This window comes from Mustela erminea, chromosome 7 (assembly GCF_009829155.1).
Source record: "Mustela erminea isolate mMusErm1 chromosome 7, mMusErm1.Pri, whole genome shotgun sequence".
Taxonomy (NCBI): Eukaryota; Metazoa; Chordata; class Mammalia; order Carnivora; family Mustelidae; genus Mustela; species Mustela erminea.
In genome coordinates, this window is record NC_045620.1 from 51743831 (window position 1) to 51755921 (window position 12091).

General features: G+C 44.2%; 1 protein-coding gene and 1 long non-coding RNA gene across 9 annotated transcripts in view; one reads left to right on the forward strand and one right to left on the reverse strand.

Annotated features, from left to right (window-relative positions):
• The window catches only part of ENTPD6 (ectonucleoside triphosphate diphosphohydrolase 6), a 43250-nt gene extending 42169 nt beyond the window's left edge, over positions 1-1081 (reverse strand). For 3 of the 7 annotated variants that reach the window (XM_032351606.1, XM_032351604.1, XM_032351608.1), the window contains exon 1: positions 888-992. The gene's annotated coding sequence lies outside the window, so the exon portion shown is untranslated. Of the gene's footprint in view, positions 1-863 lie in introns of all 7 variants that reach the window. The other 4 variants (XM_032351609.1, XM_032351611.1, XM_032351605.1 and 1 more) reach the window with 4 other exon arrangements.
• The window catches only part of LOC116595372, a 45140-nt gene continuing 34118 nt past the window's right edge, over positions 1070-12091 (forward strand). Inside the window, exons 1-3 of one of the 2 annotated variants that reach the window (XR_004287643.1) lie at positions 1070-1142; positions 3591-3768; positions 9915-10278. This is a non-coding gene — a long non-coding RNA (uncharacterized LOC116595372). Of the gene's footprint in view, positions 1143-3590; positions 3769-9914; positions 10279-12091 lie in introns of those variants that run through there. The other variant, XR_004287642.1, reaches the window with a different exon arrangement.

Consider the following 12091-nt stretch of genomic DNA (forward strand, 5'->3'; position numbering starts at 1 on the left):
GGATATGGAGCGCTGTGCTCATCATAAAAATCAACAAAAACAAGTCAGGCTTTCCCCCAACCCTTAAAACCATTCTATGGCTCCGAGCTGAACTTAAGATACAGCCACCCTTCCTTCCTCCATGGTCCCTGTCCATCTCTCCCTCCTCTTTCATTTTCCTGACTCGAGGATTTCCACTGAAGGGAGTCGAGCCTGGTGTCCAGCTCCATCCACCTCAGGGTGTCTTTCTCCTTCTCTCTCTTTCTGGTAGTCTGGAGCACTGTTCGCTCATGCCTCAGCTCAGGCAGAACCACCTTGAGCTCTTCTGGTCACCAGAGCAATGTCAGAATTTACTGTCCTCTCATCTGCGGTAGTCTCAGAATGGCATGGTCTTGCCTGTTACCTGGGCTTTCCAACTGGGCTGTGAGGCCCAGGAGGGAAGGGGGCCTCGCCAGTCCTTCCCCTGTTGGATCTCCTGCAGCTGGCGTAGAGCTGGGAAGCGGGTCAGCAAACGCTGAATGAATGAATGCAACAGCTCCAGGCTTCCTCTGGGTAGAGACCCTTGCTGTCTGGCCCATCCAGTAACCAGAACGCGGATCGCTTCCCTCACAGGTCAGCCGAACCCAGAGTTCTGGAAGGACTAATGGAGCCAGGACAGGAAGGCAGCAAGAGGGAAGACCCGCGTGCGAATGACCCTGAGTCCGCCTGCTGGAGCCGCTGCTAGAGACCAAGGAGCTGACAGGTGTGTGGGTCTAGATCCCCAAGACCCCGACCCTCTTCCACTCAGGCCCCCTCCTGCGCGCAGTACACCGGGCTGCCCACGTGCAGCTGCTCGGGCCCTGCGGATTCCGCCAGCCCCACACGCGCCCCCGGACCGCCCTTACCCGGCAGGGTCCCCTCTGCCTTACCACCGAGGGAGGTTCTTTTTCCCGGGAGCGCGCGGGCGCCAGAGTAAGCTTCCAGCTCTCGCTCCCGGCCGGCGTTACCCGGGCCTCCGCCTACAAGCCGCGATTCCTTGGTTCCCCGGAGCAGGAGTCCCGCCCACGTGCTCGTCGCGTCACCGGCTGGGCGGAGCGGGCCGTTGGGGGCCCAGCGCGCAGGCGCGGCGGACCGGCGGGGCGGGGTGGACCCCGCTGCGCAGACGCGGGCGCGTGTTCTGGCGGGTAGGTGTCACGTTTCCCTTCAGAATAGGTTTGCCTACTGTCAGCCCTGGCCGGGATCTTGGCCCGTCTGGCTTCCAGAGCGCCAGTCGGGCCCTCGCCGGCCGGATTCGGCTGCTGTCCCAGCTCGCAGGGGTTCCTCTGGGCGGCAGGGCAGGCTGTGGTGCTGGCCAAGGAGTTACCGCCCTAACCTCACAATCTTGACCTTGACCAGCCTGAGGAAGTTTAGAATTTTCCTTGGGTCCCTCCACACCTAAAGCCACGCCCCCCACCCCAGCCTTCTCTTTTGAAGGTCATACAAGATAGAAAATGGAACTACAACAGGACAGGCAGTGCGATGAATCTCTCTTGTTCTTGACCCCCATTTTCCTAACTTCCCAGGTGCTGCCAAGGTTGGCTGGAGCTCATGAGTTTATTTAGGCATCCACGCAGGCTCCCGGTTTATTTAAGGATCATGGTGGAAGGGTCAGCCAGATGTCTGCTCAGTCAGTCCCCTTTTGCTCAGCCCAGTGCTGGAGCTGCCTTCCTAGCTTCCCTGGCAGCTGGGCTGCCCATGTGACAGCATCTGGCCAACGAGCTGAGTGTGTGCCTCCTCTGGAGCTGGTTCAGAACCGCCCCCCCCCCATCTCGAGGTGGTATGGGGCAGGGGAAGGGGGAGACCCTGGGAGGGCCCTTAGTGGATTCCAGAAGCACACGGTGCTCTTAGGTCTGTGGTCAAGATGGTGGCACTTTTGAAAGTGAGTCAGTGCTAACCAGACAGGACATAGGGACAACATACATAGACCAGGAGTTGGCATGGGGCATGTCATCATCATGAGCACCTGCTTGGGCTCTGCCCTTACTCACCAGGTCAAATTGCTAAGACTTGGTTACACAACAGTTAGCACGTATGGTCCCTTGTTCCAGGTGCTTGCTGTCATGAGTAATACTACAAGGATCCTAGAGGACTATTTTTGTGTGCACATGTGTGTATATCTATAGGAAAAATTCTTAGAATTGCTATGGTAAAGACTATGTCCTCCTTCCCCTTTTTCTTTTAAATATTAAGATACATGTGGCTAAATTGCTTCTTAGACATTGTACTTACATACCCACAATAATATATGGGAGTGTGGGTTTCCCCACTTTTCCCCAGTGGAACCATTACAAACCTTTGTATCTGTGCCAACCCACTGTTTGAAAAATTCTATCTCACATACAGTTTAAATTTACATTTATTCTAATATTTTGAAATTTCTGTTCATGAAACCGTGATGACCTTGGTTCTGTCCACCTTACCCATAACATCACCTTTACCATATTTCACTCCTAGAGTTTCTAGAATTTGTCAATTTCACTGACATGGGCTTTTGTATATGCCATTCACTGCTTGGAAAGCTCTTACCCCAGGTCTTTGCTTAGTAAACTGCTATGGTATGAATATTTGTATACTCCCCAAATTTATATGTTCATATCATAAACCTTGAAGGTGATAGTATTACGGTCTTTGGGAGATGAATGTGATTAATGTCTTTATAAAAGAGATTCCAGAGAATTCCCTTATTCCTTCTGTAATGTGCAGTTACAGCCAAAAGGCAGCCCTCTGAGGAAGCCAGCCCTTAGAAACCAGATCTGCCAGTGCCTTTATCTTAACTTTCCATGCCCCCAGAACAGTGGGAAATACATGTTTGCTCTTTATAAACCACCCAGTGTATGATATTTTAGTCATATAGGAGTCCCAATGGACTGAGACATAGATTCTTTCTCCTCCTTTAAGACTCAACTCAAATGTCATGAAAACATTTTATCTAGAGTGGTTCTGTCCCCCTCCCCCGATAATCTTTTTTTAAAATTTACTTAATAGTACTTTTCAAACCCATCATTATTTATTTGCTCATTTGTACATTGGTATATTCCTTATACCTTACTGAAAGGTGAATTCTATGGAAGTGAGGAAGTGGTTTGTCCTGATGGTTGTTGCATGGGTAGCACCTAGCACCCTGCCTGGCATGTGGTAGGTACCTGTAGCAGACACTGTTATTACCTTATTTCCTCAGTCCACTTCTGACTTCAGCTCTCCAGTGGCGGAGGAGAGTTCTCATGAATGCTGCCACCTCAAGTAGATCTTTGCTGTCCGCTGTAGAGCTTACCTTAGAACTTTCTCTGGTAGCCCTGGGAGCAGGAATAATCTGGAAGTTCAGGGAAGTTAACCCTTAACTAATTGGGTTTGAATGCTTCAGCCTCCCACGCTTCATGAGAGTTGGATTGAGCCTGAGTTTCCCACAGTGGTAACCAGCTCAGTCATGTCCAGCCCCTTGGGTTGACTTTTTCTTCTTCCTTGGCCCCCTTTCCCAAATAAACTACTTAGATCTAAGCTCTTGTCCAGAGTGCCTTTGGGGAAACCCAAACCAAAGCAATGCTCAATAAGTACTTGTTGAAGGAATGCATAGATTAATTGTAGTGCTTTGGCAGTTTTCACTGTTCAGCCAAGAAGCAGCAGCTCAGTCCTCTGGGTGAAAGATGATGGAAGCCAAGTGGCACCTGTTCTGGACATACAGGAAATGGGACAGATACCAACAATATGGGATGGCAGACAATGTGTGCAAGTGCTCTGACAGCAGGGAGGTATGACTGGCCCTACCTTTGGGAGGTAAGGAAGTTTTAGAAGAGGTAAATGAGTTACTAAATTGCCTCAGTTTACCCAGTGTAACTACGGACAGAGTGGCAGAAACCCATTATTTTGTGCAGATGCTTGCTCAGATTTATCTACCTACTCACATCAGTCCAGGGGGACATCTGCAGATCTACTACATGAAACAGAAACACATGGACTCCACACTGCCCTGGTATCAGAATGTACCAGCACCCTCCCTGCCCCATATCCTTCCCATTTCAATCACCAATGATTCTCCCCATGACAGCTTTCTTTTGGCGCAAGCATGCTGGACAACAAAGCACCAGGGAGCTAATGCTTCCATTGGCTAAGGCAATGACAGGTATGAATACCCTGGATCATTTACCTCTCCCTCCCTTGCACCTCAAGTAGAACAGCACTCTGGCAAGGTGTACAGTGTAATTGAGCCCCAGTTGCCCAGAGCAATGACCCATACTGGCTTACTCCCTGTCCCTGTCTTTCCCACTCTATTAGAGTTTCCTGGGGTCACACACTCCTTTTTTATTTAAGATTTTATTTTATTAGAGAGAGACAGAGGGAAAGTGAGATAGAGAGCATGAGTGGCAGAGAGCCAGAGGGGGAAGCAGACTCCCCACTGAGCAGGGAGCCCAACAAGGGGCTCCATCCCAGAATCCTGAGATCATGACCTGACCTAAAGGCACATGCTTAACTGACTGAGCCATCTAGGCTCCCCAACTACTTACACTCCCTTTTTAGCATTTGTTTTGGGGAGATTTTTGTCTAAGACACCCATTGCTCACAGGTCATTTTGATAACAAAGTATCTTAGTCACTTCTGATTCTCTGGAAAGTATAACCACAAATTGCTGCTTTCCCATTCAAATTTTTCTTTCTTAACTCTCCAGAAAAGTCACATCCTCTGCATTCATGGCTAGCCCTCCATTTTCCAAAAGTACATACATGAAAAATGTGAGGGAAAACTTCCTCTTGCCCAGAGGAGGTTGGCTATTATTATTTCTGCCTGCCACATTGGCCATTACAAGGTCTCCTTTGACTTTCTGATATATGGTCAACAGAGGCCACCTGCACCATAGTGATAATCTAGTTGGGACCCCAATAAATGTGGCTATAACAAGAGTAAGTAGTGTTCTGGGTGATTGGGTTAACTATCAGACGGACTAATGTGGAAGATTGTTCTGTTTAACACCTTGAGCAGCTGCATATTTGCTATTTTCCCTTCCATGGAGTCCCTTAACTTTTTAATCATTAAATATTAATGTGCACCTCATCTGATTAAGAAAACTTTCTTTTAAGAGCTTTTAATCCAGTTTAATAGTTTTAAAAAATCATTACAGGATGTTGAATTTTATTTTGTATATTTTATTAATCTATTAAGGCAATCATCTGAGTTTCTCCATTATTTTGTAAATGTGGGAAGTTGAGTTTTGATGTTGAATCACTCCTGATTCCCAATAGAAAACACATTTTAAAAACTAGTTTCAGAGGTAGAATTTTTAAAAAAAGATTTTATTTATTTATTTGAGAGAGAGTGAGCAAGTGAGTTTGCTTGAGTGCACTAGCCTGGGTGGGGGGGGTGAGGGAGAGGACAAGCAGATTCCCTGCTGAGTGGAGATCCTTTTTCCAAATGGCAGGATCTCCTTTCTCATGGCATTGTATCCATTGTATCCATTCATCCATTGATGGACCCTTAGGTTGTTTCCATGTTTGCTACTGAGAATAACGTTGTAATGAACATGGGAGTATAGATATCTCTTCAAGATACTAATTTTGTTTCCTTTGTTTTCTTTTTTTTTTTTTTTTGTTAAGTTATGTTAGTTACCATATAGCACATCATTACTTTTTGAGATAGTGTTCCATGATTCATTGTTTTTATCCTCCACCCAGTTCTTCATGCAATATGTGCCCTCCTTAATACCCATCACCAGCTCCCCCCACCTTCTTCCATCTAAAACCCTCAGTTTGTTTCTTGGAGCCATGGGTCTCTCATGGTTCATCTCCCCCTCTGATTCTCCTCCTTGATTTTTCCCTTCCTTCACCCAATGTCCTCCATGTCATTCCTTATGTTCCCCCAATAAGTGAAACCATCTGATAATTAACTAGTCCTATCCATGCTGATGCAAAAGTTGGGTATTCATCCTTCTGATGGCTGAGTAATATTTCATTATATATATGGACCACATCTTGTTTATCCCTCCATCTGTTGAAGGGTGTCTCAGCTCTTTCCACAGTTTGGTGACTGTAGCCATTGCTGCTATGAACACTGGGGTACAGATGGCCCTTCTTTTCACTACATCTGTATCTTTGGGGTACATATCCAGTAGTGCAACTGCAGGGTCATAGGGTAGCTCTATTTTTAATTTCTTAAGGAATCTCCACACTGTTTTCCAAAGTGGCTACACCAACTTGCATTCCCCCCAACAGTGTAAAAGGGTTCCCCTTTCTCCACATCCCCCCCAACATTTGTTGTTTACTGTCTTGTTAATTTTGGCCATTCTAACTGGTGTAAGGTGGTATCTTAATGTGGCCAACCTCCCTGATGGCTAATGATGATGAACATTTTTTCATGTGTCTGTTAGCCATTTGTATGTCCTCTTTGGAGAAGTGTCTGTTCATGTCTTCTGCCCATTTTTTTTTTGACATGATTATCTGTTTTTTGAGTGTTAAGTTTGAGGAGTTCTTTATAGATCTTGGATATCAGCCCTTTGTCTGTAATGTCATTTGCTAATATCTTCTCCCATTCCGTGGGTTGCCTCTTTGTTTTCTTAACTGTTTCCTTTGCTGTGCAGAAGCTTTTGATCTTAACAAAATCCGAAAAGTTCATTTTCACTTTTGTTTCCTTTGCCTTTGGAGACATATCTTGAAAGAAGTTGCTGTGGGCAATGTGGAAGATGTTACTCCCTATGTTTTCCTGCAAGATTTCGACAGATTCCTGCCTCACGTTGAGGTCTTTTGTCCATTTTGAGTTTATCTTTGTGTATGGTGTAAGAGAATGGTCAAGTTTCATTTTTCTATACATAGCTGCCCAATTTTCCCTACACCATTTATGAAGAGACTATCTTAAAAAAAATTTTTTTTAACAAATAATGTATTATTAGCTCCAGGGGTAGGGGTACAGGTCTGTGAATCGTCAGGCTTATACACTTCACAGCACTCACCATAGCATATACCCTACCCAACGTCCATAACCCAACCACCCTCTCCCTGTCCCCTTCCCCCCCGCAACCCTCAGTTTGTTTTCTGAGATTAAAAGAAATAGACTGTCTTTTTTCCACTGGTAATTTTTTCCTGCATTGTCAAAGATTATTTGACCATAGAGTTGTGCTCCATATCTGGGCTCTCTACTCTGTGCCACTGGTCTATGTGTCTGTTCTTGTGCCAGTACCATGCTGTCTTGGTGATCACAGCTTTGCAGTAAAGCTTGAAATCAGGCAATGTGATGCCCCCAGTTTTGTTTTTCTTTCTCAACATTTTCTTGGCAATTTGGGGTCCCTTCTGGTTCCATACAAATTTTAGGATTGTTTGTTCCAGACCTATGAAAAATTCTGGTGAAATTTTGATCAGGATGGCATTGAAAGTATAGATTGCTCTAGGCAGTATAGACATTTTAACAATGTTTATTCTTCTGATCCATGAGCATGGAATGCTTTTCCATCTTTTTGTGTCTTCTTCAATTTCTTTCATGAGTGTTCTGTAGAAAAATGAGAATCAAGATGGCAGAGAAGTAGCAGGCTGAGACTACTTCAGCTAGCAGAAGATCAGCTATATAGCTTATCTAAAGATTGCAAACACCTGCAAATCCATTGGCAGATCGAAGAGAAGAAGAACAGCAATTCTAGAAATAGAAAAACAAGCACTTTCTGAAAGGTAGGACTGGCGGAGAAGTGAATCCAAAGCGACGGGAAGATAGACCCCGGGGGGAGGGGCCAGCTCCCGGCAAGCGGCAGAGCAACGGAGCACAAAATCAGGACTTTTAAAAGTCTGTTCTGCTGAGGGACATCACTCCAGAGGCTAAACCGGGGCGAAGCCCACGGAGTCAGCGTGGCCTCAGGTCCCGCAGGGTGACAGAAGGATCGGGGGTGTCTGAGTGTCGCAGAGCTTGCAGGTACTGGAACGGGAAAACCGGCTACAGAGACAGAGCCGACAGTAAGATCACAGCTCAGGGTTACCTTGAACCGGTCACAGGCTCAGTGAGCTTGGAGTGCGGCCGGAGGTCAGGCAGACGGGAGTAACTGGGCGCTGTTCTCTGAGGGCGCACTGAGGAGTGGGGCCCCGGGCTCTTGGCTCCTCCGGGCCCGAGACCAGGAGGCCGCCATTTGTATTCCCGTCCTCCGGAACTCTACGGAAAGCACTCAGGGAACAAAAGCTCCTGAAAGCAAACCTGAGCGGATTACTCAGCCCGGCCCCTGGTAAGGGTGGTGCAATTCCGCCTGGGGCAAAGACACTTGAGAATCACTACACCAGGCCCCTCCCCCAGAAGATCAACAAGAAATCCAGCCAAGACCAAGTTCACCTACCAAGGAGTGTGGTTTCAATACCAAGGAGAGCAGCAGAATTCCAGAGGAGGAGAAAGCAAAGCACAGAACTCATGGCTTTCTTCCTGTGATTTTTTAGTGTTGCAGTTAATTTAATTTTTTTCTTTTTCATTCTTTTTCTCTTCTTCTGCTAATTTTTTTTAACTTTTACCCTTTTCTTTTTTAACATTTTTTAACTAGTTTAATATATATATATTTTTTCTTTTTTATACTTTTCTTTATTCATTTTCTTTTTTAAATTCTTTTTTCTTTCTTTTTTTCTTTCTTTCTTTTTGAACCTCTTTTTATCCCCTTTCTCCCCCCTCACGATTTGGGATCTCTTCTGATTTGGTTAAAGCATATTTTCCTGGGGTTGTTGCCACCCTTTTAGTATTTTACTTGCTCCTTCATATACTCTTATCTGGACAAAATGACAAGGCGGAAAAAAAAAGGACAAGAGGCAGTACCAAAGGCTAGGGACCTAATCAATACAGACATTGGTAATATGTCAGATCTAGAGTTCAGAATGACAATTCTCAAGGTTCTAGCCGGGCTCGAAAAAGGCTTGGAAGATATTAGAGATACCCTCTCGGGAGATATGAAGGCCCTTTCTGGAGAAATAAAAGAACTAAAATCTAACCAAGTTGAAATAAAAAAAGCTATTAATGAGGTGCAATCAAAACTGGAGGCTCTCACTGCTAGGATAAATGAGGCAGAAGAAAGAATTAGCGATATAGAAGACCAAATGACATGAGTGTTCTGTAGTTCCTCGAGTACAGATCCTTTATCTCTTTGGTTAAGTTTATTCCAAGGTAGCTTGTGGTTCTTGGTGCTAGAGTAAATGGAATCAGTTCTCTAATTTCCCTTTCTATATTTTCATTGTTAGCGTGTAAGAAAGCAACTGATTTCTGAGTATTGATTTTGTATCCTGCCACATTACTGAATTGCTGTATGAGTTCTAGTAGTTTGGGGGTGGAGTCTTTTGGGTCTTCCATATAAAGTATCATGTCATCTGCAAAGAGAGTTTGACTTCTTCATTGACCATTTGAATACCTTTTATTTCTTTTTGTTGTCTGATTGCCGTTGCTAGGACTTCTAGTACTATGTTGAACAACTGTGGCAAGAGTGGGCATCCTTGTCGTGTTCCTGATCTCAAAGGGAAGGCTGTCAGCTTTTCCCCACTAAGGATGATATTCGCTGTGTGTTTTTCATAGATAGATTTTATGAAGTTGAGGAATGTTCCCTCTATCCCCATACTTTGAGGAGTTTTAATCAGGAATGGATGCTGTATCTTGTCAAATGCTCTTTCTGCATCCACTGAGAGGACCATATGGTTCTTCTCTCTTGTCTTATTGATTTGCTCTATCACATTGATTGACTGGCGAATGTTGAACCACTCTTGCACCCCAGGGATAAATCCCACCTGGTCATGATGGATAATCTTTTTAATGCACTGTTGGATCCTATTAGCTAGGATCTTGTTGAGAATCTTGGCATCCATATTCATCAGAGATATTGGTCTGAAATTCTCCATTTTGATGGGGTCTTTGCCTGGTTTGGGGATCAGGGTAGTGCTGGCTTCATGGAAAGAGTCTGGGAGTTTTCCTTCTGTTTCTATTTTTTGAAACAGCTTCCAGAGAATAGGTATTATCAGGAAGCTCAGTCAGCTGCGGGACAGTGAGCCAGAACTGGCGCAGCTGCTGGTGGATCAGATCTACGAGAATGCCATGATCACTGCAGGACTCGTGGATGACCTCCGCCCCATGGTGGGCCGCCTCAACCACCTGCTCGTCAAGGCACTGGAGCGACACTGAGGGGCTGCCAGCGTGAAGGGCCCCATCGCCCCGCAGGGACTAGGGCTGCAGCGGAGGTGACGGAGAAAGAGGCAGCTGAGACCAGCCACGGAGAAAGGAGGAGGTGCCACCTGTGATTCTTTCTTCTTTGGATGTTTGGTAGAATTTCCAGGGAATCCATCAGGTCCTGGGCTCTTGCTTTTTGGGAGGTTTTGATCACTGCTTAAATCTCATTACTAGATATTGGTCTATTTGGGTTGCCAATTTCTTCCTGATTCAGTCTTAGAAGTTTATAGGTTTCCAGAAATGCAACTATTTCTTCTAGGTTGCTTAACTCATTGACATATAACTGTTGATAATAATTTCTGATGTTTGTTTCTATTTCCTTGATGTTAGTCATGATCTCTCCCCTTTCATTCATAATTTTATTAATTTGGGTTCTCTCTCTTTTCTTTGGATTAGTTTGGGCAGTGGTTTATCGATCTTATTGATTCTTTACAAGAACCAGCTTCTAGTTTCATTGATGTGTTCCTCTGTATCTGTAGTCTCTCTCTCAGTGATCTCTGCTCTAATCCTTATTATTTTCCTTCTTGTGTATGGGGTTGGCTTCATTTGTTGTTAATTTTCCAGTTCCTTAAGGTTGCAAAGAGTGCTGGTATATTCTGGTTTTTTGTTTTTGTTTTTGTTTGTTTGGGGTTTTTTCTGTTTATTTTTGTTGTTGTTGTTGTTGTTGTTGTTGTTTTTGAGTGAGGCTTGGATGGCTATGTATTAGGACTGCCTTTTTGGTATCCATAGGTTTTGGACCGAGGTGTCTTCACTCTCACTGATTGCAATGAAATGCTTAAGTTCTTTAATTTCCTGGTTGATCCAAAAATTCTTAAGCAGGGTTGTCTTTAGCTTCCAAGTGTTTCAATTCCTCCCAAACTTTTTCTTGTGGTTGAGTTCCAGTTTCAAAGTATTGTGGTCTGAGATTATGCAGGGAATAATCTAAATCTTTTGGTATTCTTCGAGCCCTGATTTGTGACCCAGTATGTCAACTATTCTGGAGAAAGTTCCATGTGCATTCGAGAAGAATGAGTATTCTGTTGTTTTAAGGTGGAATGTTCTGTATATATCTATGAGGTCCATCTGATCCAATGGGTCATCCGAAGCTCTTGTTTCTTCATTGATTTCCTGCTTAGATGATCTATTACTGAAAATGGCATGTTAAGATCCTTTACTATTAATGTATTCATATCAGTATGACTATTTTGATTAACAGTTGGATTATGTAATTGCCTGCATCCATATTGGGGACATAAATATTTACAATTATTAGACTTCTTGGTGGATATACCCTTTAAGAATCATGTAGTGTCCTTCTGTGTCTCGGACTATAGTCTTTAGCTTAAAATCTAATTTATTTTTTATGAGAATCACTACCCCAGCTTTCTTTTGAGGCCTGTTAGCATGAAACATGCTTCTCCAACCCATCACTTTCAGTCTGGATATATCATTAAGGTTCCAAATATGTCTCATAGACAGCATATGGATAGGTTCTGTCATTTTAACCAGTCTTCAACCCTGTGCCATTTTATGGAAGCACTTAGACTTTTCATGTTGAGAGTGATTATTGAAAAGATACATTTTTATTGACATCATGTTGTCTTGCTTCTATAGATTGTCTCTGTAAATTTCTGTTCTATGTCACTCTTGGGTTCTTTCTTCTTTTATAGAGCCTCCCTTAATATTTTTTTTTTTTTGTAGTGTCAGCTTGATGGTTACATACTCTTTTAAACCTTGCCGGTCTTGGAAGCCCTTTATCTCTCCATCCATTTTGAATGTCAAATTTGATAGATAAAGCAAGTTTGGCTTTATCTAGCAAGTTTGGCTGCATGTTGTTCTCATTTAGTCCCTGAATATGTCTTGCCAGCCCTTTCTGGATTTCCAGGTTCCTGTGGATAGGTCTGACTTTATTCTGATAGGCCTTCCTCTGTACATAAGGAATCTCTTCCCCCTAGCTGCCCTTAGAAGT